Source organism: Myxocyprinus asiaticus, chromosome 3 (assembly GCF_019703515.2).
Source record: "Myxocyprinus asiaticus isolate MX2 ecotype Aquarium Trade chromosome 3, UBuf_Myxa_2, whole genome shotgun sequence".
Lineage (NCBI taxonomy): Eukaryota > Metazoa > Chordata > Actinopteri > Cypriniformes > Catostomidae > Myxocyprinus > Myxocyprinus asiaticus.
Genome location: NC_059346.1, coordinates 64,909,794 through 64,932,568, shown reverse-complemented (window position 1 = coordinate 64,932,568; position 22,775 = coordinate 64,909,794).

Below are 22,775 nucleotides of genomic sequence, written 5' to 3'. Positions count from 1 at the left end.
GATTTATACCACATTTAGTGTGACAACATGCCTTGCTACTGGGGCATATTGTCACAAAAGGTAAATGTGTGTTTAATGAACTGTATCTTTTGTCATGGGCATTACGAATAGCTATATTTTTCTGGAAATAGCAAAAATAAACTTACCCTAACTAATATTCACTGAAATAAAAAGTATGATAATTGGCCCATCCTTCACTATATTCAAAATGTATAGTTTAATTCAAGTAAAAGCAGAATGGACAATATGCTGTTGGGAATGTAATCTTACAGATGTGTCAGAGGGACAAATCGAAAGCCCTGGTTCTAGTTCATTTTTGCCAATTCTTGAAATCCCAGCAAAATCAAATTTTTTGTTAGCACAGATATGAGCTCCCAGGTCAATAATCCACCTCAGCAGCTTTATAGAGTTTTTCACAGAATGAGTCAATATGAAGTGACATGTCATATTGGCCTGTTTTCCATACACCCTGGAGAAAGATCTCCCATGGATTCATCACTGCAGCCCTGGACCCTGATAAGACAGCTCAAATTTTCTAGAAAAAACATGTTGGAAGTATAAGAACATTTCTTCATTTTAACACACACACACACACACACACACACACAAACATCTTAACAGTAGCAGGAATGCTTGCTAAAAATGAAAAGTAATTTGTATTCCTTTGAGCAGTGGCTTCAGACAAGAAACTCATCCTGTTTGCATTTGTCATTCAATGAAATGGGTGCCTTTCCTATTTGATAGAAAAAGTGATTTTTAAAGTAAATTTCTATAAGATTTCAATGTGTATAAGTTTAAGTAAACTGCATTGTGCTATTGCAAGCTAAATATTTTTTTATTTTATTTTTTATAAATGTTGGGATTTAACTATACCTTCTTAACAGGATTTAAGTAACAGGGTTGACAATTTTACAGTTCATTTTGCCATAACTAGATTTGTGCTCAGGTCACGAAACTTTAAGGTGTGTTAGAAAGAAATGTTTATGCTGAAATTTCTACAAATTGTTTGTTTACTATACAAAATTGTCAGGGTTGGCAGGGTAACTTTTAAACTGTGTTTTACTACAGAATAAAGAATACATTCTGTAATGTATTTCGTTAGATTACTCAAGGTCAGTAATGTAATCTAAACATTTTGAATAATTTATTCAGCACTGGTAGATTTTTTTCACCTATTTTGACTACAAACAAGTGAAGAAGTGAAAAACATCTGCCAGTACAGTAAGAAAAAATAATCCAACTATGACTGTAGTTCCATCTTCTGAGGGGGAAGAATTCTTACATTCGGAAAGAAAATAACAATTTTAGCAGACAAAACATCCAACCTCATGTCTGAGATTTTTCCTGTGAGATAAGTCTGATTATTATGAAGCTAACAGGGTTGATGCACAACCTGGGGACACAACTTTCAAGTCATTTAAATTATATATTACCAGATATGGGTAGTAACGTGCTACATTTACCCCATTACATTTACTTGAGCAACCTTTTGGAAAAAAATGGTGGGTACTTTTCATTCAAGTAAATTTCTAAAGAAATATTTTTACTTTTACTTCGTTACAATTGGCTACGTTCCTGTTGTTACATGGTTTTAATTTAATACAGCCTCATCTCATAAATATGCGTAGTTATTTGTACATTAATATTTGTAAGATTTAAACGTACATGTTTGTACATTTGGATAGACACTAAAACTTACAATATGGACATTTGAAAGCATCTGAACAAATATTTTTACGTATTTACAGCTTTAGAAACATAAAATATTGACAAATCCATTACAAATATATTTAAATACACTAATTGGTTATTAATATGTTTGTACATTTTTACTGTTTTATTGATATTTTAGATCCCTTAACCCTACCACAACCTCTAAACATAACCACTTTTCAATAATATAAAAAGTTGTAACAAGTACATTAATGTAGAGTAGCAATAATTTTTGTTACAATATTTTAATTTATATATATATATATATATATTACAGCTGCTAATCCCACACCTACTCCTAAACCTAACCATAACCATTTATTAAGCATATAAAACACATAACAGGCAGATAAATATAATCACAACAATTCATTCAAAAAAATTTAAAAATTCAGTACAAAAGTGGTCCAAAGGGCGATGCGCTGCATCCGATGTGCTCCCTGACAGAATACAATAGCTTTGTTTGAGGTAGAAAGTGGAATTTAAATGATTAATCTCTGTAAATGTTCTCCTGATGCACACCGTAACAGCGATGTCATATCTTATTCAAACATATTAGCTATGTCTCGTTTCAAAGGCTGGTGCTAAGTAGGATGCATCCTTTGTAGGCAGCAGTATACAGAGCGTCCTCAACTTTGAATTAGCTTTGTTTAAATGAGATGGCCTTCATAGAACAAAGGGAAACAGAACGTATCATGGTTGCTATGACAGCACGCATCGCTCTCAACCTGCACGAGCGCTCTAAGTGAGAAGGGAATCTCTGAGGTAAACTTTAGGAGAGTTTCTCATTTTTCTCCCCAATTTGGCATACCCAATTCCCAATGCGCTCTTAGTTCTCGTGGTGGCGTAGTGACTTGCCTCAATCCGGGTGGTGGAGGACGAATCTCTCTTATCACGTGGCTTGTTGAGCGCGTTACCATGGAGACCTAGCGCGTGTGGAGGCTTCATGCAGTTCTCTGTGGCATCCACGCACAACTCACCATGTGCCCCACCGAGAGCGAGAACCACATTATAGCGACCACAAGGAGATTAACCCAACGTGACTCTACCCACCCTAGCAACCGGGCCAACTGGTTGCTTAGGAAGCCTGACTGGAGTCACTCAGCACACCCTGGATTCGAACTTGCGACTCCAGGTGTGGTAGTCAGCACCTTTACTTGCTGAGCTACCCAGGCCCCCCCAAATTTTAGGAGAGTTTTAGTGGTTGTACATTTATATTTACTTCATATTACTTTAAGTTATATATTATTATAATTTTACATATTATATATTTTATATTTTATCCGCCTACCGTCTACTGAGGTACTTCAGCTTGGGAATTAACATGCATTTGAACATATTTTCGGGTAAATCGGCGTAATTTTTTCAAATAATGTACGTTTCCATTGAAGCAAAGAATTGTGGGTTGTGGGTGCCAACAAGGATACACCTCTTGCATCCTCCGTATTCCTGTGAAAGAAGGTCACATTCGATAGCTGCATTCGAGGTGGCAATATAGAAATGTTGAAAACGAAACCAATGCAGGTTGACTGTTACGGTGGGCGTGACGGAGGATGGAGATGGAGATCGTTGAATAAAAGGCTTGAATTTGAATCAGTTCTTCTCAGAAAGTTATCTAAAATTTGGATTATAGTTAACAAATTTATGGATTAATTTTATTATTGTTTTATGGTGCTTTTTGTGGTATATTTAGTTTTTTGGCATATTCTGAAAACTCATTTTGGGTCCCATGGCAAACAAAAATAAAACAAAATATTTAATAAATGATTAAACGATTACATAGTTTTTATTCATTTTAACATTTTAAAGTGTAGTCTAGGTTAAAGTGATTTAATCCTTTAAAACATTGTATATAGCAGCAGAAATCACACAGAACTGAATGAAACATTTTTTAATGTCAACTGCATTAAATAAATGTGATGGCATTTAACTAATCTCATTGATTATAAATTAAATGTAATTAACGGATTAATTCTATTAATTCAATATTAATGAATTCAAACAGAAAACATAAACATTTGTACATTTCTATAGGTGTTAATGTGTAAAATTATGAAGTTTAGATGCTGTTAATATGTCAGTATTGTACGTTTAGGTGTCTATGCAAACATAAGAGAATGCACATTTGCTAGAACCAAACTTTATGTAAGAATACATACGAATTCTCATGAGATCACGTAGTTTAATAAGTGTTAATAAATGTGTAATTTATTGAGAGATTTTTGGAATTTTTGGACTAATTACCATCTCTATGCTCACAGTGAGAGTCGGGGGAGATAAAAAGATGGCCAGTTCACAGAGAGAGGAGAGAGACAGGCAGACCAGAGTCTTCGTGTCTGTTCCCTGAGGGAGAGTCTTGTGTTGTGTGAAGCTGAAAAGCGGACTGTTTATTTGAGTGAAGCTGTACAGCGATTGCTGGTTATTTGTGAATAAAACAGACTCACGTGAACTGTAGAAACCGGTTCCCGCTTCCTCCTTTATCTGCCCAACCTGAACATTTGTTACACTGGTGCCGAAACCCAGGATAAAGAGGACGGTACGCTGCTATGGAGTCGTCTTTGCCACTGGAGGAAGTGTTTCGATCCCTCGCCAGCATCCACTAGGCGCAACACCAGGCCCTCATAGATCTGCGGGCGGAGCAGCAACAGCACTTCGAGGCGCTCCTTTGAGGCCAAGAGGAGGACCGACGGGCATTGTGGAGATTGGTACCTCAGGGGGGGGACCCTGGCAGCAGCGAACCCCATGTGACACTGGCGAAGAGTGCACAGCCCAAGCTCTGGAATGGCTGCGGGTGCAGTGGGCAGTCCACCTCCTACTGCCGCTGACTGGGGAGGCCCAACTCACGGCACAACAACTCCCGGTCGACAACCTCCTGAGGACCCTGAGCTGAAGAAAACCATCCTGCAGCGGGTTAGCCGCAGTCCCGAAGAGCATCATTGGCAGATCCGAACCCTGACACTGAGCAAAGTCAGCCGCCTGTTTTCCTTCGTTCAACAGCTGGCAGAGGAGCCCAACGACATCGGGGGCATCATCGATCTCGTGGTACTGGAACAATTTGTTGCCAAACTACCGAAAGGAACTGCGGAGTGGGTCCAGTGCCACCAACCGGCATCACTGGATGAAGCAGTGCAGTTGGCGGAGGACCATTTAGTGGCGTACCCGGGGGCCGGCGAGCCTCTCTCTCTCTCTCTCCCTGTCATCCCTCCCCTCATTCTTTCTGACCTATTCCGTTCCACCAGAAATGGTGGAACAATCCCCCGAGACCGGTGCCCCGGCCTCGGGGGTGTGCTAACACTCCTGTCTCTCTCTCCCCCAGCTCTACCCATTCTTCCTCTCAGGTGGGGGAAGCTGCCGCCACCGGTGTGGGCGTGAGGTTTGGGCCGGTCTGTTGGAGTTGCGGGGAGCCGGGACACATCCGTGAACAATGCCCAGTGATGGAGCTGGGACAGTGATCTGGGTCCCCGACACTCCACAGGCCGCCCCCGATCGAGCCGGGACTTACCAAATACCCGTGAGTATTGGGGGGATACATACCAAGCCTTGGTGGATTCAGGTTGTAACCAAACCTCTATTCATCAATGCTTGGTTCAAAATGAGGCATTGGATTCAAATAATCAGGTGAAGGTGAGGTGTGTGCACGGGGATATTTACAATTATCCTGCAGTGACCGTCACTATTCTATTTCGAGGTCAAAAGCATAACGTTGAAGTGCCTCTTCGCAACATCTCAGCTTGTAGTGTTGCAGAGGCACTCTTCAGAATAATCTCCCAGGGCACTACTTTCATGTCATGTACTCTACACGAGCTGTATGAATTATTAGGTATTAAATCGATTCAGACAAGCGTGTACCATCCACAAACAGACGGCTTGGTCGAACGATTTAATAAGACCTTAAAAACTATGATTCATAAGTTCGTGAACAAAGATGTTCGGAATTGGGATAGGTGGCTCGAACCCCTGTTATTTGCAGTACGAGAGGTCCCACAAGCCTCCACAGGGTTTTCCCCATTTGAATTATTATATGGGTGTAAGCCCCGTGGCGTGTTAGACGTCATGAAGGAAAACTGGGAGGAGGGACCTTCACAAAGCAAAAATGAAATTCAATACGTTCTTGACCTGAAAGCAAATCTCCACACACCGGGGTGACTATCATAGGAGAATTTGCTACAGGCACAAGAATGTCAGTCCCGGCTGAATAACAGGGGAGCTCGGCTATGGGAATTTGCACCGGGAGATAAAGTACTTGTACTGTATTTCTGCCCACATCAAGCTCTAAATTACTCGCAAAGTGGCAAGAGCCCTTTGAGGTCACACGGCGAGTTGGGGAAGTCGATTATGAGGTAGTGCGTAAGGATAGGGGCGGGGCTTGTCAAATTTACCACCTCAAACTACTAAAACCATGGAGGGAGGCGGTCCCCGTGTCCTTGGTGATGGTAGTTCCGGAGAGGGAGGAGCTCGGTCCGGAGGTGAGTCTAAAAGCCAGTCAGTTCACCCCAGTCCCTTAGGGAGACCACCTCTCGCTGTCACAACGTACGGTGGTTGCAAAATAATTTCTCTGTCATGTTCTCGCCTCTCACCGGCTGCACTAATCTCATAAAACACCACATCGAGACAACCCCCGGGGTAGTGGTATGTAGTTGTCCCTACAACCTGAACACAAGAAACAAGTAGTATGGGAAGAATTAAAGGCCTTGCTCGATATGTGTGTAATAGAAGAATCCCACAGTGATTGGGCCAGCCCGGTGGTTCTGGTACCCAAGAGCGATGGCTCTGTCCGGTTCTGTGTGGATTATAGAAAGGTCAACGCGGTGTCTAAATTTGCCACATATCCAATGCCTCGTATTGATGAACTGCTCGATCGGTTGGGCTCGGCTCGCTTTTCTTCGACACTGGATTTGTCAAAGGGATATTGGCAGATCCCCTTAACGCCAATGTCCTGTGAAAAAATGGCCTTCTCCACACCATTTGGATTGCACCAATTTGTGACCCTTCCGTTCAGTTTGTTTGGGGCCCCAGCTACGTTTCAGCAGCTTATGGACCGAAACCTCAGACCACACGCTGCGTATGCCGCTGCTTATTTGGATAATATTATTTTTTAAAGTTATGATTGGCAGCGGCATATGCAGCATCTGAGGGCGGTTCTGAGGTCGCTGTGATGAGTGGGGCTTACAGCAAACCTGAAGAAATGCATAGTTGGATGGGTGGTATCTGGGGTTCCACTTGGGTCATGGGCAGGTGCGACCTCAAATTGATAAAACCGCAGCGATCGCGACCTGCCTGAGACCCAAGACCAAAAAGGAGGTGAGACAGTTTCTGGGGCTGGCCGGCTACTATCGAAGGTTTGTGCCTAATTTTTCTGACGTCACCAGCCCGCTGACTGATATCACTTAAAAGGGAGCCCCAGACCCGGTCCAGTGGATGGAGTTGTGCCAACAAACTTTCACACAGGTAAAAGCTGCACTTTGTGGCAGGCCATTTCTGCATTCCCCTGATTTCACTCTCCATTCTGTTTTACAGACGGACGCATCGGACAGGGGGCTGGATGCTGTTCTGTCCCAAGTGTTGGAGGAGGAGGAGCGCCCGGTGCTGTACATTAGTTGAAAGCTCTCTATGAGAGAGACTAAGTACAGAACCATAGAGAAGGAGTGTTTGGCCATCAAGTGGGCAGTCCTCACTCTCTGCTGCTATTTGTTGGGATGAGAATTCACCCTCTGTTCGGACCACGCCTCACTCCAATGGCTCCACCGCATGAAGGATGCCAACGCCCAGATCACCCATTGGTATCTGGCACTCCAGCCATTTAAGTTCGAGGTGGTCCACAGACCGGGGGCACAGACTTCCTCTCCAGAAAAGGGGGGAGTGAGCAGTCCGGACGGTTCCCCTGGCCTGAGTCAGGCGGTGGGGGTATGTGGAGGTGAGTGTGTGGTTGAGCACCCGTCTGGGGAGAGAGAAAGCGGTAAGGACATCCACTTGACATGAACTGTGACTAATTACCATTTCTATGTTCACAGTGAGAGTCAGGGGAGATAAAAATACAGCCAGTTCACAGAGAGAGGAGAGAGACAGGCAGACCAGAGTTTTCATGTCTGTTCCCTGAGGGAGAGCCTTGTGTTGTGTAAAGCTGAAAAGCAGACTGTTTATTTGAGTGACGCTGTTATTTGTGAATAAAACGGACTCACGTGAACTGTGGAAACCGGTTCCCGCTTCCTCCTTTATCTGCCCAACCTGAACCTTTGTTACAACATGCTAAATGTGTATTATGTAACTGAATATTGGGGCATAAACATCCATTATGTTGAGTATTCTTTTAATTGGATACTTGCTGACTCTTACTCGAGTAATTTTTAACATTAATACTTTTACTTCTACTTGAGTATTTTTTTTTTTTTAAATAATTGTACATTTACTTGAGTAAAGATTTTGGGTACTCAACCCACTTCTGTGTGTTACGTCAACTAAAATCTAAATATAGGCTATTAGTAAAGAGAATAAAGAAAAAATTACTATTTTTTTCCAGTAAAAAATATTTGCTATAGCAAGAAGTTAGAAACACAGGGCAGGGGACAGGCCAAAACAGACACCCTCAAAGCTAATTATTGTATAAGTCATTGTTCACTAGGGCTGGTTAAAAATATCGATTTTCTGATGCATCACAATCTTTATTTGAACAATCACGATTTTGATTCTAAAATCCCAAGATCCCGAGAAGAGTAAATCACTCGCATATGCAACCAAATTTCATGCTATGCGATTAAAAATGTCTTTGGACACTGGTTGGTATTTGTTAAGATTTCACTCACCAGTGATTAATCCGCCAGTGATTGAAAAAAAAAAAAAAATTGCAAATAAGGTAAACTGCATGCATATACATTTTTAGAAAACCTTTTAAAATTTGAAGAAAATATATTTTGATCACGCTCAGAGTTTTTCAGTTATTAATCATGTTTGACATAATACCTTTTAGACAGTATGGAATGTCATCAAATTAACTTTAGTGTTGTTCTCCATTATGTCAATTCTACCATAATAGCATAATGACCAAAATAGTAAAGAAGCCATTCGACTCCACTCTCGTTAATATGCGCTCAACTAAAACACTTCTGTGAGACACTCGCTGAACTGATGCTATTCTTAAAGAGACATTACTGTTTCAGCACTTGTTCTACATATCAGTATACAGTATGTATATCATAGCCACAGTCACACACTTAGAACAGTAAAAGTACAATTGTGTTCAGTTTCAAAATGCTTTCAACTATGTAAATATTTTCCATAAAAAAAAAAAAAATAAACTTTTAAACAATCGATTTACAAGAGCAACATCTCCGCCATAATTAGGGTGACCAGATTCCTGCTTGTAGAAAATGGGACAGCCCCCTCCCAGCAAAAATGAAATTAATGTATCCTTATCTAGGCGCAGATCAATGCGAAGTAGAGGGTGCATCCGCATCAGCAGGGGTGGGTAGTAACATGCTACATTTACTCTGTTACATTTACTTGAGTAACTTTTTGGAAAAGAATGGACTTTTAGAGTAGGTTTAAAAATGGGTAATTTTTACCCTCACTCAAGTAAATTTCTATTGAAAAAAAATGTACTTTAACTTCTTTACAATGGGCGGCATTCCTGTCGTTACATTACTGGGTTTCATTTTATTTAATGTGTAATTTATTGAGAGATTATTGAATGGGACTTTCGGAATTTCACACAGCTGCGGAAGTTCACACAGCTGCGCGCACTGTCACAGACTGTCACTTAAGCCGAGTCCATCACTGCTGCAGCATCAAGCTCTTCAAAGTGAAACACTTTCTTCGCTCTGCACAGTTAAAAAAGTGTCTTTTAACACCAAGACAAGCTGATATTTCATGATTAATATCTCAGCTTCAACTTAAAGCAGCACGCTGAGGTAAATTGTGGCTCTATTGCTAATGCAGGCTTTTCTGTGTAATGTGATGGTCATTTTCAGGGTGATTCTGTAACTGGGCTCTTATGACATCAGTTTTTCATGAGCAGTATTTACGCATTTACTGGAAACTATTGCAGCTACTTCGGGCTGATAAACTGTATAAATCCATGTAAACATCCAAGTTCAGTGTAAATGCCTTTTGCTTTGCCGTTCACGTGATTGACAACTGGAGCGTGAACAGACAGCATTTCTGCACATGCAAAGCGAGGGGCATGTGGCACGCGCATGAGAGATGTGCAGGCACGAGCCGATCATATGGCGAAGAGAGTGGCTGTGTCCAAAATTGTTCACTCATTCACTCATTCACTATTTCCTACATAGTGAATGGCAGTGAGTGCACTGAATCTCAGCAGTGAGTGAATTAAATAAGTGAGTGAATTCGGACTCTGATGTATACAACGAGCGTCAGAGCTCTGGGGCTGTTGCAGAAATGTCACATATGAACTTTTAAAATGCCTGGGCCTTACTTGTTATTCTTATTAAATAATATATTAATACAATAAATCTTCATTCTGTTTGTCATTTTTAATATATATGTTAATATAAAGAGTAAACACATTTTATCAAATGTACATTATTGTATTTATTCGTTATACTTTAGTATCTTTAAACTCCAACACAAGATGGGTAGTGTTTCTGGGTGCATCGCACCCTCATCCGACCAAATTATAATAACCTACATGTTATAACCAAATATTTAATTCATCCACAGAATTATCATTTCTACTGTGTGCAGTCACCCGAGTTAAAATAATATCACCTCAGTGAAATTAGTAAATAAATAATTTTTCAGCTTAATGGAAAAATTCTGTATAAATAATATAAATAGAGTACATTTTAAAATGTATCTGTATGTTTTGCCTCTCTATATGCTATTATGTTAATAATAGATTGTAATAAATAATAAAGGTTAAGTAATGATTTGTCAAAAAGTAATTTAATAAATTCAGCATGAAATAAAACATTGCAGGAGTGAAGGAAGCAGTAAACTCCCATCTTTCTGTGGTTTATATTTCAGCATTATATATATTTACATTTTCACCATAATAATTACTAGAACGGTTTACCTCTCTTCTTATTGACAAATTCATCAAGATCTGACAAGAGCCCTTAAAGCGATAGTTCACCCAAAAATGGAAATTCATAATTTACTCACCCTCATGTCATCACAGATCTGTATGACTTTCTTTCATCTGCTGAACACAAATTAAGATTTTTAGAAGATTTTCTCAACTCTTTTTGTCCATAAAATGCAAGTGAATGGGTGCCAACATTTTAAAGCTAAAAAACAAATATATATATAAAAAAAATAAGTCAGCGTAAAAGTAACCCATAGGACTCCAGTGGTTAAATCAATATCTTCAGAAGCGATGTGATATGAGAATGTGTGGATGAGAAACAGAGAAAGAGATCACTTTCACATTCTTCTTCTTGTGTTTTTGGTGATTCACATTCTCCTCTGCATAGCGCCCCCTGCTGGGCAGGGAGAAGAATGCCTAGCAAAAAATGACAAATATTGATCTGTTTCTCACCCACACCTATCATATCACTTCTGAAGGTATGTATTTAACTACTGGAGTCTTATGGATTACTTTTATGCTGCCTTTATGTGCTTTTTGGAGCATCAACATTTTGGAACCATTCACTTGCATTGTATGGAACTACAGAGATGAGAAATTCTAAAAACCTTAATTTGTGTTCTGCAGAAGAATGGAAGTCATACACATCTGGGAAGGCATGAGGGTGAGTAAATGATGAGAGAATTTTCATTTTTGGGTGAACTACCCCTTAGAGTGATAGCTCAGCCATAATTTAATATTCTGACATAATTTCCCAACCCTTATGTTGTTCCAAACCCATGTGACCTTCTGTATTCTGTGGAACACAAAAGATGTTTGACAAAATATTAGGGACTGACAGTCTCTGTCACCATTCACTTTCAAAATATGGAGAAAAAAACATTCACTGAAAGTAAATAGTGACTCAGTAGCAAACATTCTGTCTAATATCTCCTTGTTGTGTTGCATGGAAGAAAGAAAGTCATACAGGTTTGTAACAACATAATGGTGAATGATGACAGAATTTCCATTAAAGGTGCAATCTGTAACAATTTTCCTGTAAACTTCGCCTTTTTTTGCCAATGTGTGAACGGCTTGTAATGCAACTTAAAAAATTAGCCCTTTCCACTCCCTAGGTTGCCTATTAAAGCCTGTAGACTGATTTTCATGCGAAGGGAGCGGGCCGGTTTTGCCGGGAAAATCCAAAGGATGTGACGTTTATGCGCGCTCCCGAGAGCCTTGCCTCAGACAGAAGCTTCTCTTCCCCCATTCAACAGCGTCAACAGACAGTCCGCAACACTAGGTAACGTTATCTTAGAGATGGAATTCAGCAAATGTCCGGCTTCCAGCACAACACCGACTCCAACACAAACTCAGAGTAAGCCAAAAAAACAAAAATGTATCTACTGAATCCCATCTTGCTAAGCGGGAATGAGATCGTGGTCAAGCGAAAACTAGAGTGAACATCGGCAGGGCATTTGATCCCTGGAGGGACCTTTGTTCGGTTTTGGGGATCAAAACCGACCCTGAATTGGCATTCTTCTTATTGGAGAGGTAAGCTTACATAACTGCAAAGCATGTGAAATATAGTGCCATAAGGATTGATCTGTGTAATTTTAGCTAATTTTCAAATAATTTCAACAATCTTCTCTATATACTAAAAGTCAGGTATACAGGATAAATGTCAGCAAATATGCTGGTTTCTTTATTGTAGTATAACATATGACATACAAATCATACAATAGTGCAACATAACAGTGCAGTGCAACAGTAAACTGTCTGGTATTGTTCGGTAGTATGTAGCTGTATGTGTGTAGCAGTATGCTATGTTAGCTGATAAGTAGTTTTAGTTTAGTCTCAAAGTTTGTAGTAAAACAATCATAACTGTGTAATTTGAATTATGCTATCTCATCCGTCAGCATGATGCCGGTGAATCACATTTAGTCTCTTTGTACATTACGTCATTATTTTGGCCGATGCTCGCTCACACACGTCCCTATGGTGTGTGTGCACAAGCGCGAGCATGAGCACGAGCAACAGGTAGCTGGCTGCAGTTTACTTAATGGCCACAGGTGTCATTAATAACAAGGGTTTCTGAATCTTACATACTGCACCTTTAATAATAATAATAAAAATAATTCTGTAATACATGTTAAATGTGTATTATGTAATGGAATATAGGGGAGTTAATGACCATTATGTCATTTGTGAAAGTAACGAGTTACAGTACTCACTACTTGAGTACTCTTTTAATTGGATATTTTCTTACTCTTACTCAAGTAATTATTTATGTTAGTACTTTTAATTCTACTTGAGTAATTATTTATTTAAAGTAATTGTACTTTTACTTGAGTACAGTTTTTGGTTACTCTACCCACCTCTGCGCATCTGTAACTGTTGTCACCTTTCAAGAGTTTATCGTAAAATGCAGAGCAGTCCAGTCCAAAATTAAGACGTACAAAAAGCATTGCCTTCATGACTGTTACACTGAGTCGAGATGTATCCGGTATCCATGCTGCGTTCATTAATGAGAACACACACTCCGCAGATGCAGATGTCCCAGGCAGGCATAAAACAAACTCCACAATCTTTGCTAAGACTCCGAAGTTGATGGTCTTGCTCTCCAGCTCACGAAAAACCTCTGTCCATCTCTCAGACACAGAAGTCTTGTTCATACACCACTCAGTAATGTGATGAGTGACAATGTATTTTGCACAAGCCCACTCATCAAAGACCGTGGTTTCGTCAATCAAACTGAGAGCGGGGATTCTGGAGTAGAAGTGTTTGAGGCTGCTCTGAATGTCTTTCCACTCTGGGATGTCTCTCAGCAGGGTCCACTCAAGTTTTTCTGTGTTCTCCAATGAGCAGCTCCAATTCTGGAAGTAATCCACCGATGTTGAATAAAAGTTTCTCACTGCACAAAAGAAATCATCTGATCACATGTCACCAGCTTCAACCAGGACATCCAACTGCTTTTTAATGTAACAGGGTATGAATGATTCCTCCAGCCTGGCCTGCAAGACTTTTCTCAGGTCATGAATGTGCAAAGCTATGGCCCTGCACAACAGAAAGATAAGCAAAAAGTCCTTCACTTGTGTGCACCTTGTCACATTCGGAACTTTGCTTCACAAAAAAAAAAAAAAAAAAATCACTAACACGTGGCACACTTACTTTTAGCAGAATCCATATGCTTTTTTGTATGAACATGCTGCGTGATGTCAGTGCAGCCTCCATGGGCGATGGAAAAGTGAGCTCCACAAATCTCACACATCACTTTACTAGGCTCTGTCTGTGACTCCTTTTTTTAGAAATGTAAACTCTTTCTGAAGATCCTCATTAAATGTACATGCAAGCTTCCTTGTCATTTTTTCAGCCACAATTTCATCTCTGTGCTCTTTCAAACTGACTCTTCAATCAGTTCACTAACTGGACGTCTATTGATAGGGGATTGTGATTGGATAGTTTAATCCAGTCATGTACTTCAAATAACATGGTGTGATTTTATTGGTTTTACAAGCCATAACATGACTGAGAAAGCCACATAGGTGATAGAGAAATTTTAGGAGAGGAGAAATATGGGACAAAACAGGTTTTTTTCAGAATAAGTCAGACATTAGAAAGAATGCTTAAATACGGGACTGTCCCAGGAAAAATGGGACGTCTGGCCACCATTTCGTTCTCACGAATGAAAGTCTTAAAAACATAAACATACACATTAACAGACAGATTGATTGTCAAGCAGACACCATCACACCGGCACATTTGAATGGGAATCAGAGAAGAACTTGCAAATTGAGCTTTAGATAAATGGAAGCGAAGCCGCACGCTGTAATACATGCTGCCTGCAGTCGCCTAAAAGAGCAACTAAACGATAAGGCCTTTTAGTCAAATCAGATTTAGAAGCAATTATGTCCATGACGCGCCGCTCTCATCCATGTCCCTGAGGACTGCAATGGATACAGACAGCACATGTCTAGCAGCTTGACTGTAATGGGACAGCTATATAAGACATATTGCATCATTTCCCCACTGGATCTAAATGTAATTTCATTAAGATGGATGGAGGGGTTTGTCTAGGGGTGGAACAGTGAAATCTATGGGCCTGAGCATTCGGTTTAAGTATGTCATTACTAATAACACCACATTACAAGTGAGATTGGTTTGTAGAATTTGGTACACACATATTGTATGGAAGATCCATCTAAACATCTAAAAGCTGCCAACTACAAACCTTATTTAGGACAGACAAGTCACTGTTTGTGAATATAAACTGACATGAGATTAATGTTAAATGAAAGCGGATTGCTCTGCTACAATATGCTGTATTGCAGTGCCTGAAGGTATTTGGCTAAGAAAAAAGAAACCAGCATTTTCAGTATTATTACATTTTTTTATTTTGTATTATCACATGGTTTATAGTAGATTTGCCAAAAACTGCCATTATGTGATTGTGTATATAGAAGCAGCATGCAAGCGCTTCTGTGGCATTCTGAAAAAATGAAGGAAAACTAGATTAGGTATTTAGAGTTTTTTTTTTAATAGCACTTACGTGTTCCAGCATTAATCTTAAAGGTGCAATATGTAACAATTTTCATGTAATATTCGCCTTTTTTTTGCCAATGTGTGAACGGCTTGTAACGTAACTTAAAAATGAGCCCTTCCCGGACTTCCTAAGTTGCCTATTAAAGCCTGTAGACTGATTTTCATGCGAAGGGAGTGGGTCTGTTTTGCCGGGAAAATCCAAAGGATGTGACGCTCCCGAGAGCCTTGCCTCAGTGCTTCTCTTCCGCTATTCAACAGCGACAACAAACTGCAACACTAGGTAACGTTATCTTAGAGATGGAATCCAGCAAACGTCCGGCTCCCAGCACAACACCAACTCCTACACAAACTCAGAGTAAGCCAAAAAAAAAAACATTTATCTAATGAATCCCATCTGGCTAAGCAGGAACGTGACCGTGGTCGAGCGAAAACTAGAGTGAACATCGGCAGGGCATCTGATTCCTGGAGGGACCTTCGTTCGACCCTGAATTGTTGTTCTTCTTATTGGACAGGTAAGCGTACATACCTGCAAAGCATGTGAAATATAGTGCCATAAGGATTGATCTGTGTAATTTTAGCTAAACTACAATAACACATGAAATGAATGCTAGACAATGTTCAAGATAATGCAAAAAGACCCATTCATCAAGTATAAAACAATAGCGCATCGATATATCAAAATGACAGTTGTGATGGAATCACATCAATACTGAATTGTGTCAACATATTTATAATGTACAGTCTATTTTATAAACAGCTACTGTCATCATCAACCAAATTTAGCTAACAGCTATTGATAAAGCTGGCTAGCTCGCTAACACCGACATAGGCTATCGTATAAATGCAGTCAGTGTATCAAGCAAAGAAAAGTGATTACTTCAAACTACAGTCTCGCATAGTCAGACCTATATCCACACTTTGTTTTAGCCCTGTTCCAGCACTGGAGAGTCAAATATAATATACAGTCTCAAAGTTTGTTGTAAAACAATCATAACTGTGTAAGTTTAATTATGCTACCTCATCTGTCAACATGATGCCGGTGAATCACATTGTCTCTTTGTACATTACGTCATTGTTTTGGTCGATGCTCACTCTCGTCCCTATGGAGTGTGTGTATGAGAGCGAGCACGAGCAACAGGTAGCTGGCTGCAGTTCACTTAATGGCCACAGGTGTCATTAATAACAAGGGTTTCTGAATCTTACATACTGCACCTTTAAATTCAAAAATTTTATTCAGGCAGCTCTTCAAATTGAGGCAAAATGCAAGACACTTCAGATATTCAGACACAACGAAAATCTGCAACACAGCAAAGTATCGGTTCATAATTTAACTATGTGCTACATTGATCTACAAAAAATAATGTCTGTATTAAATAAATATGCTCGGTTCAATATAATTTAAGCTCTATGGACAGCATCTGTGACATGCAATCAGCTGCTTCAGAAAATGAATTCAATTTTTCCCTGAGCTTGTAAAAACAAGCCAAAATCACATTTACACTAATGCAGTTAAAACTGAAGTCTACATGGTGGCCTAAAAAAAAAAAAAAAAAAAAAAAAAAAAGAAAGAAAAAAAATGGGCCTCTATGTATGATTGCTCATATCTTGAAAATGCATACAGGCATTTGCATGCTTTTTGGTGTACTTCTACGACTTTTTTAAGCAACAAAATAACATCACGATAACGTAATCGTGAGAAACAACTTGCTGCAAATAAATATTTGTATAAATAAATAAATAAATAAATATCAGGCAAATTACTTTCTTATTTATTTGTAGTAAGTTGTTGCTCACGATGACATCACATTGACATAATTTTGTTGTTTACAAAAAGAAGTATAAGTATGCCAAAAATAATGCAAATGCATTTTTAAGATATGAGCAATCATATATAGTTGAAACCCTGTACATGGCAAGCATTCTGGAGGGTTTAAAAGCACAAATGTAAAACTTGTATTTTAATAGATGCCATTTGAAATATTTCGTACTTGAACTGTAAAGTCGTCTAAAATCATTCTACTTTTCTATGTGGATGAATTGGTTGTGTGTTACAAATTAAAATTCTCACCCTTTCTGGTAACTTTGAGAGTATCATACAAAAGCCAGATTGGATATAACATTGTCAGAAACCATTCTATTTCACTAGGTCCCAAGTCAGCACTTTTATTTTTTAATGTACCCATAAAATATACATTTTTATGGAGTTTTGTGGCCTTTAGCTTATGTCTGTTTGCTGTGAGGCAATATACTATATACCAGTGTATTAAAAGTTTACAAAAATAACTTGGCAGATAAAGACATTAAAATGTAATCTCTTTTCAGAAAACAGACCAAAAACACTGATGAGTGGCGTATGCAAACAATGCTTTATAAGATAACAAAAAATATAAAGATAATAAAAAGGTTGTATATTCCTACTTGATACCTCTGATCTCTGAACATAAAGTAATTCCAATGCCCAATGCCAAGAACATGATCTATAAGAAAAACAAAACAAAATGGAAACTCTCCCATTAGCAGACTGTCAACAGATAACTCTCCTAGCAATCCAATTGTTAAATGATGCTGTATAATGCTAACATTTGTTATACGAGTGTACAATTACTGTACATACACAACTAAAAAGGTTTTATTGTCATGTAATATAGGAACTTTTTCAAGTTGAAAGTCCAACTTTAAGTGGTGTTCCATTGCGCTTTTCTACGTAGGAAGTTGGAAATTCAAACTTATCAAGTTGAAAGGAATGCAGCGTAAATCATTGTTCAGAGCAGTGATGCAACTAAAGTATTTAAAAAATAAATAAATGATGAACCCTTTGATATTTCCCACCCCAACTTCCTGTTTCAATAAGAAATCAACAAAAAGGAAAAAAAGCTGCGCTCTTCAAAATGTTCCATGTCTTTAAGTCTTGTGTCTATTCGGGGGCCTGGGTTGCTCAGTGAGTACTGACGCTGACTACCACCCCTGGAGTCGCGATTTCAAATCCAGGGTGTGCTGAGTGACTCCAGCCAGGTCTCCTAAGCAACCAAATTGGCCCGGTTACTAGGGAGGGTAGAGTCACATGAGGTAACCTCCTTGTGGTCGTGATTTGTGGTTCTCTCTCTCAATCGGGCGTGTGGTAAGTTGTGCGTGGATCGTGGAGAGTAGCATGACTCTCCACATGCTGCGAGTCTCCGCAGTGTCATGCACAACGAGCCACGTGATAAGATGCGCGGACTGACGGTCTCAGAATTGGAGACAACTGAGACTTGTCCTCCGCCACACAGATTGAGGTGAGTAACCACGCCACCACGTGGACCTACTAAGTAGTGGGAATTGGGCATTCTAAATTGGGAGAAAAGGTGATCAAAATAAATAAATAAATAAATAAAAAGTCTTGTCTATACTAATATTTATCCTTGTGCAATGTCTTGCTCCATTGATTTCAATTGTGTGTTACTGTAATCACGATTGTTCAAGTCAAAATAATTTCCTGTTGAAATTGGCAGCATGTAGCATGCTTAATATTTGAACATGAACCTGAACCTGATCTATTAATGCAATATGAGTGTATTGGTTCTGGCTTTATTCAAAGACGAATTCAAAAAATTTGCCAGGGCAGTAAACACAAAATACATTTATATTTAAGATTATAATTAAAATTCTCTGAAAATAAATGTTAAAATCTTCTGCAGTATAGCTCCTCACATAAATGTAACTTGTTTAAAGGAGTTTTAGATATTTATATTGGACACCAAGACAAAAAAGGGCCAATGAATGAAAAACTTGTTTTGTTGCAGTGTATAATGGGCTAAGATACCCTCTCTCACCTTTTTGTTCACTTGATTTCGATCCATCTTTAGCTCACAAAAAAACCCAAACTATTCCTAATAAAGCTGTGTCTCGCCGATTTCTTCACGATAAGAGACATACCGCAACACATACAGTATTTTATGATTCAAAACATCGCAAGCAATCACTTTATCATCTGAAGCTGTGGCAAGCACGTGCGAGGGATGAGCATCTCTGCGTGAGAGAGTCCATCACCCGGGATTCATTTCAAACTCTTTCGTGCTGTTTTTAATGACTCATAAAAGCTGCCCTGACCTAAAGACGCTGACTACCACCCCTGAAGTCATGAGTTCAAATCCAGGGCATGCTGAGTGACTCCAGCCAGGTCTCCTAAGCAACCAAATTGGACCGGTTACTAGGGAGGGTAGAGTCACATGGGGTAACCTCCTCGTGGTCACTATAATGTGGTTCTCGCTCTCGTGGGGCGCGTGGTGAGTTGTGCGTAGATGCCGCTATGTCTCCACGGTAAAGCGCTCAACAAGCCATGTGATAAGATGCGTGGATTGAGAGTCTCAGACACGGAGGCAACTGAGATTCGTCCTCCGCCACCCGGATTGAGGCGAGTCACTATGCCACCATGGGGACTTAGAGCGCATTGGGAATTGGGCATTCCAAATTGGGGAGAAAAGGAAAAAAAATAAAAAATTAAAAATTAAATAAAATAAAAAGCGTCCCTGACCGCACATAGAAATGCCAGTTTCGGAGTTTGTGCTTATTTACATGACCTGCTTCCTTAAATAAATAAAGGATGCATTAAAGGTCTTTTGACATATAAGAGGTCATTCTACTATAAAAACATATTATAAGTTTGTATTACTTCCTCCTCAATAGAACAAGAGCATTTATTTAAATCAATTAGTGGATTTTGTGATGTCACAAGGACCAATACTTCAGTAAAAGTCTGCCTCTACTGCAAGTCATCAACATTCACAATGGTTAAACGGTTTTCAGCTAAATAGCAAAATAAATTGATCTTTAAATGATAAAATCTCTCATTAATGTCAAACAAAAACAATCAAACTTACCACCTGTATATGCGCTCTGCCCGAGCAGGTTCACATTCCGTAAGGCAGCGAATACAAGTATTGTCATGTGCACAGAGTTACACTGCTGTGGTTAATTAGCCTCTTTGGGGTGCTTTGATTTTTAAAAATGGTTTAAAATCAAATGGCATTGAAAAAAAACACGGTCTTACCATTAATCAAGCGCTAATACTGTGCTCGGTGAAAAACAACCTGGAATCATGTTTAATGGTGTAACAGTCCTCTGTGCAATCCAAACTTCTTCAGAACGTAGCCCAATGAAAGAAACACAATGCATGCGTTTCGAGATGTGTTGATAAATATGTAAGTTCTTTTGTCAGAGAATGAGACAGAGACCCAAGAGCAGAGGAACAGTTCAAAGGATTTATTTACAGGTCAAATAATAATTTCAGCAGGGTTATGAGGAATACTCTGTGAAGAGCACTCCCACAGGCGATCGCACGCGCCATGCCGGTGAGGAGCAGAGCCGCCACACTCCCGACACATGGGCAGAGACAGGCAACCAAACAGATACACGAGACAAGACCAAATAGGCAGAGAGAGTGAATTAAGTTACTTCACACCAAACATACTTCAACACTAAACACATTCAACAATCCAGCCATGAGAATGACACAACGAAGGCTTTAAATGGACAGAGATGTTATGTGCTAGTATGTTAATTAGCGGCATGATCAGCATTCTTATGGGAACAATCAGTGTTCCCATGGAAACACTGATCACGCACGCCGGCAGCATGAGCGATACATGAGGGAGAGAAAGAACAAAAACAGAACATGGAGCATGAGTGTCCGGATCCCGACACAGACCGAAACTGAACCAGACAGGAAGTCAGGATCCAGTCACCATGCTCCGGACACAAACAAGACCGACCGAAGAGCGCATGGTGGTAACTCACATCCGGACCCGTGCACTCACACAAAGAACGTACATGAAACACAATACAGACAGGGAATGATGATGTCATGGTCTCGTCAGACAAAAACCCAAACTGACAAGGTGACAGGACCGTGACATCTTTTTAACTTTATTTGGGGTCTAAAAATGTGGCGATCCTGAGGGAGACACTGAAAGAAAAAACTATGAGATTCAGTGCAACAGTTATGTTAACGGTAGATAGAAAAACAGCGCAGACACACACAAAAGCTTGTTTGAACATCCCCTAACTCACCCTATACTTGAAAAACTGACCCAAACCAGCTGGAAAACCTGACAGTTTGTCTGAACTCATCGAGTTCGGGTTGGGTTGACAACCTCTATCACACGTGTAGAATAACCGAATATTGATTTTGGTATTTGAATAGTGGCACGTCAAACGGTTAACTGAATGTCGAATCATGTTGTGTTAAATGAGTTCAAACGACCATTCGACAACAAATTATTTTTTTTACGACAATTATTTTATTGTCAATGATGTCAATAAAGTCGACTAATCGTTTCAGCCCTATTATTCATCAATAAATGTTTAAAAACACACTGTTGTCATATGACCTCATCACGTTGCATGTTTAATTCAGTGAGTGGCATCCTGTTATCATCTTAGAAGTAAACATGGTTATTTAGCATTTAATCCAATTTTGTGCTGTTTACATTTGGCAGTTTTTTTTTTTTTTATTATATGCTTACTGTAAACAGTATACATGCTATAAACTGCAAACATAGAGAAGTGTGGTAGTATGATATTCCAACCCAGAGAAAAAGAGTGATAGTGTGTTTACTGAACATTTCATTGCTTCTAATAGGTAAGTTTTACTGCACTGGGCTGCTGGCAAAGCAGATGCCAAGGCCCTGCTTTTTTCATTCTCTATGTGGGGGGTGGACATTTAAAATGTCTTATGATTCTGCTGGAAATTACATGGACATATTCAAGGCTGCTGTTTTTCCTTATGTAAAAGAAGATTCTTTTAAGATTCTCACTGAAGAGGTAAAAGAATGATAAACCGTCTCAAGGCATTTCCATTGTGAACAGAGCTCATCAGGTGCAAACTCACCCACACACACTCCACATGTAAGTTTTCACATTTTATCAAACCAAGCATGCTGCAAACATGCATGACATGCTTGTTTGCAGCATTGTTGGAAAATCTCTGTGATCTTTTTGAAATGGCATGTAAAAGGCATGTCAAAAATGACTCAAAATGACACACTGGGTGGGTAAAACTGGTTTAAATTTCATTAGATATTTCCACTAATGGGTGGGACGGGTGGGACATTTCCCCACCGCTTTTTGCCAGGCCAATTCTGTCACCATCACTCTTTGAAATAGCTTGTGTCTGGGGCGTGTAGTACACAGGAAATGAGAAACAGTTCTTGAACAGAAGTTTCCATTTCGTTCGTGTGTGTTATAAGTGATGATCCAGTGCTGGAATGTATTTTTAATGTTATGATGAGTGCTCGTTGTGGCTGTTGTCAGTGCTGTAAAGTGACAGTGGCTCTACTTGCTTCACTTTTCTGCAGCTCGCTCTCCAGTCCAGTGAAATCACAAAACAAAATGCAAACAAATGTATCCCCGCTCATCATATAAATCCACATTTGTTGCAGTCTTGGTTTATTAAAATAGAAAGTTATATTAGGGCGGATTAGAACCCCGAACCACTTGTTACTAACCACTCTAGTAACAGGTA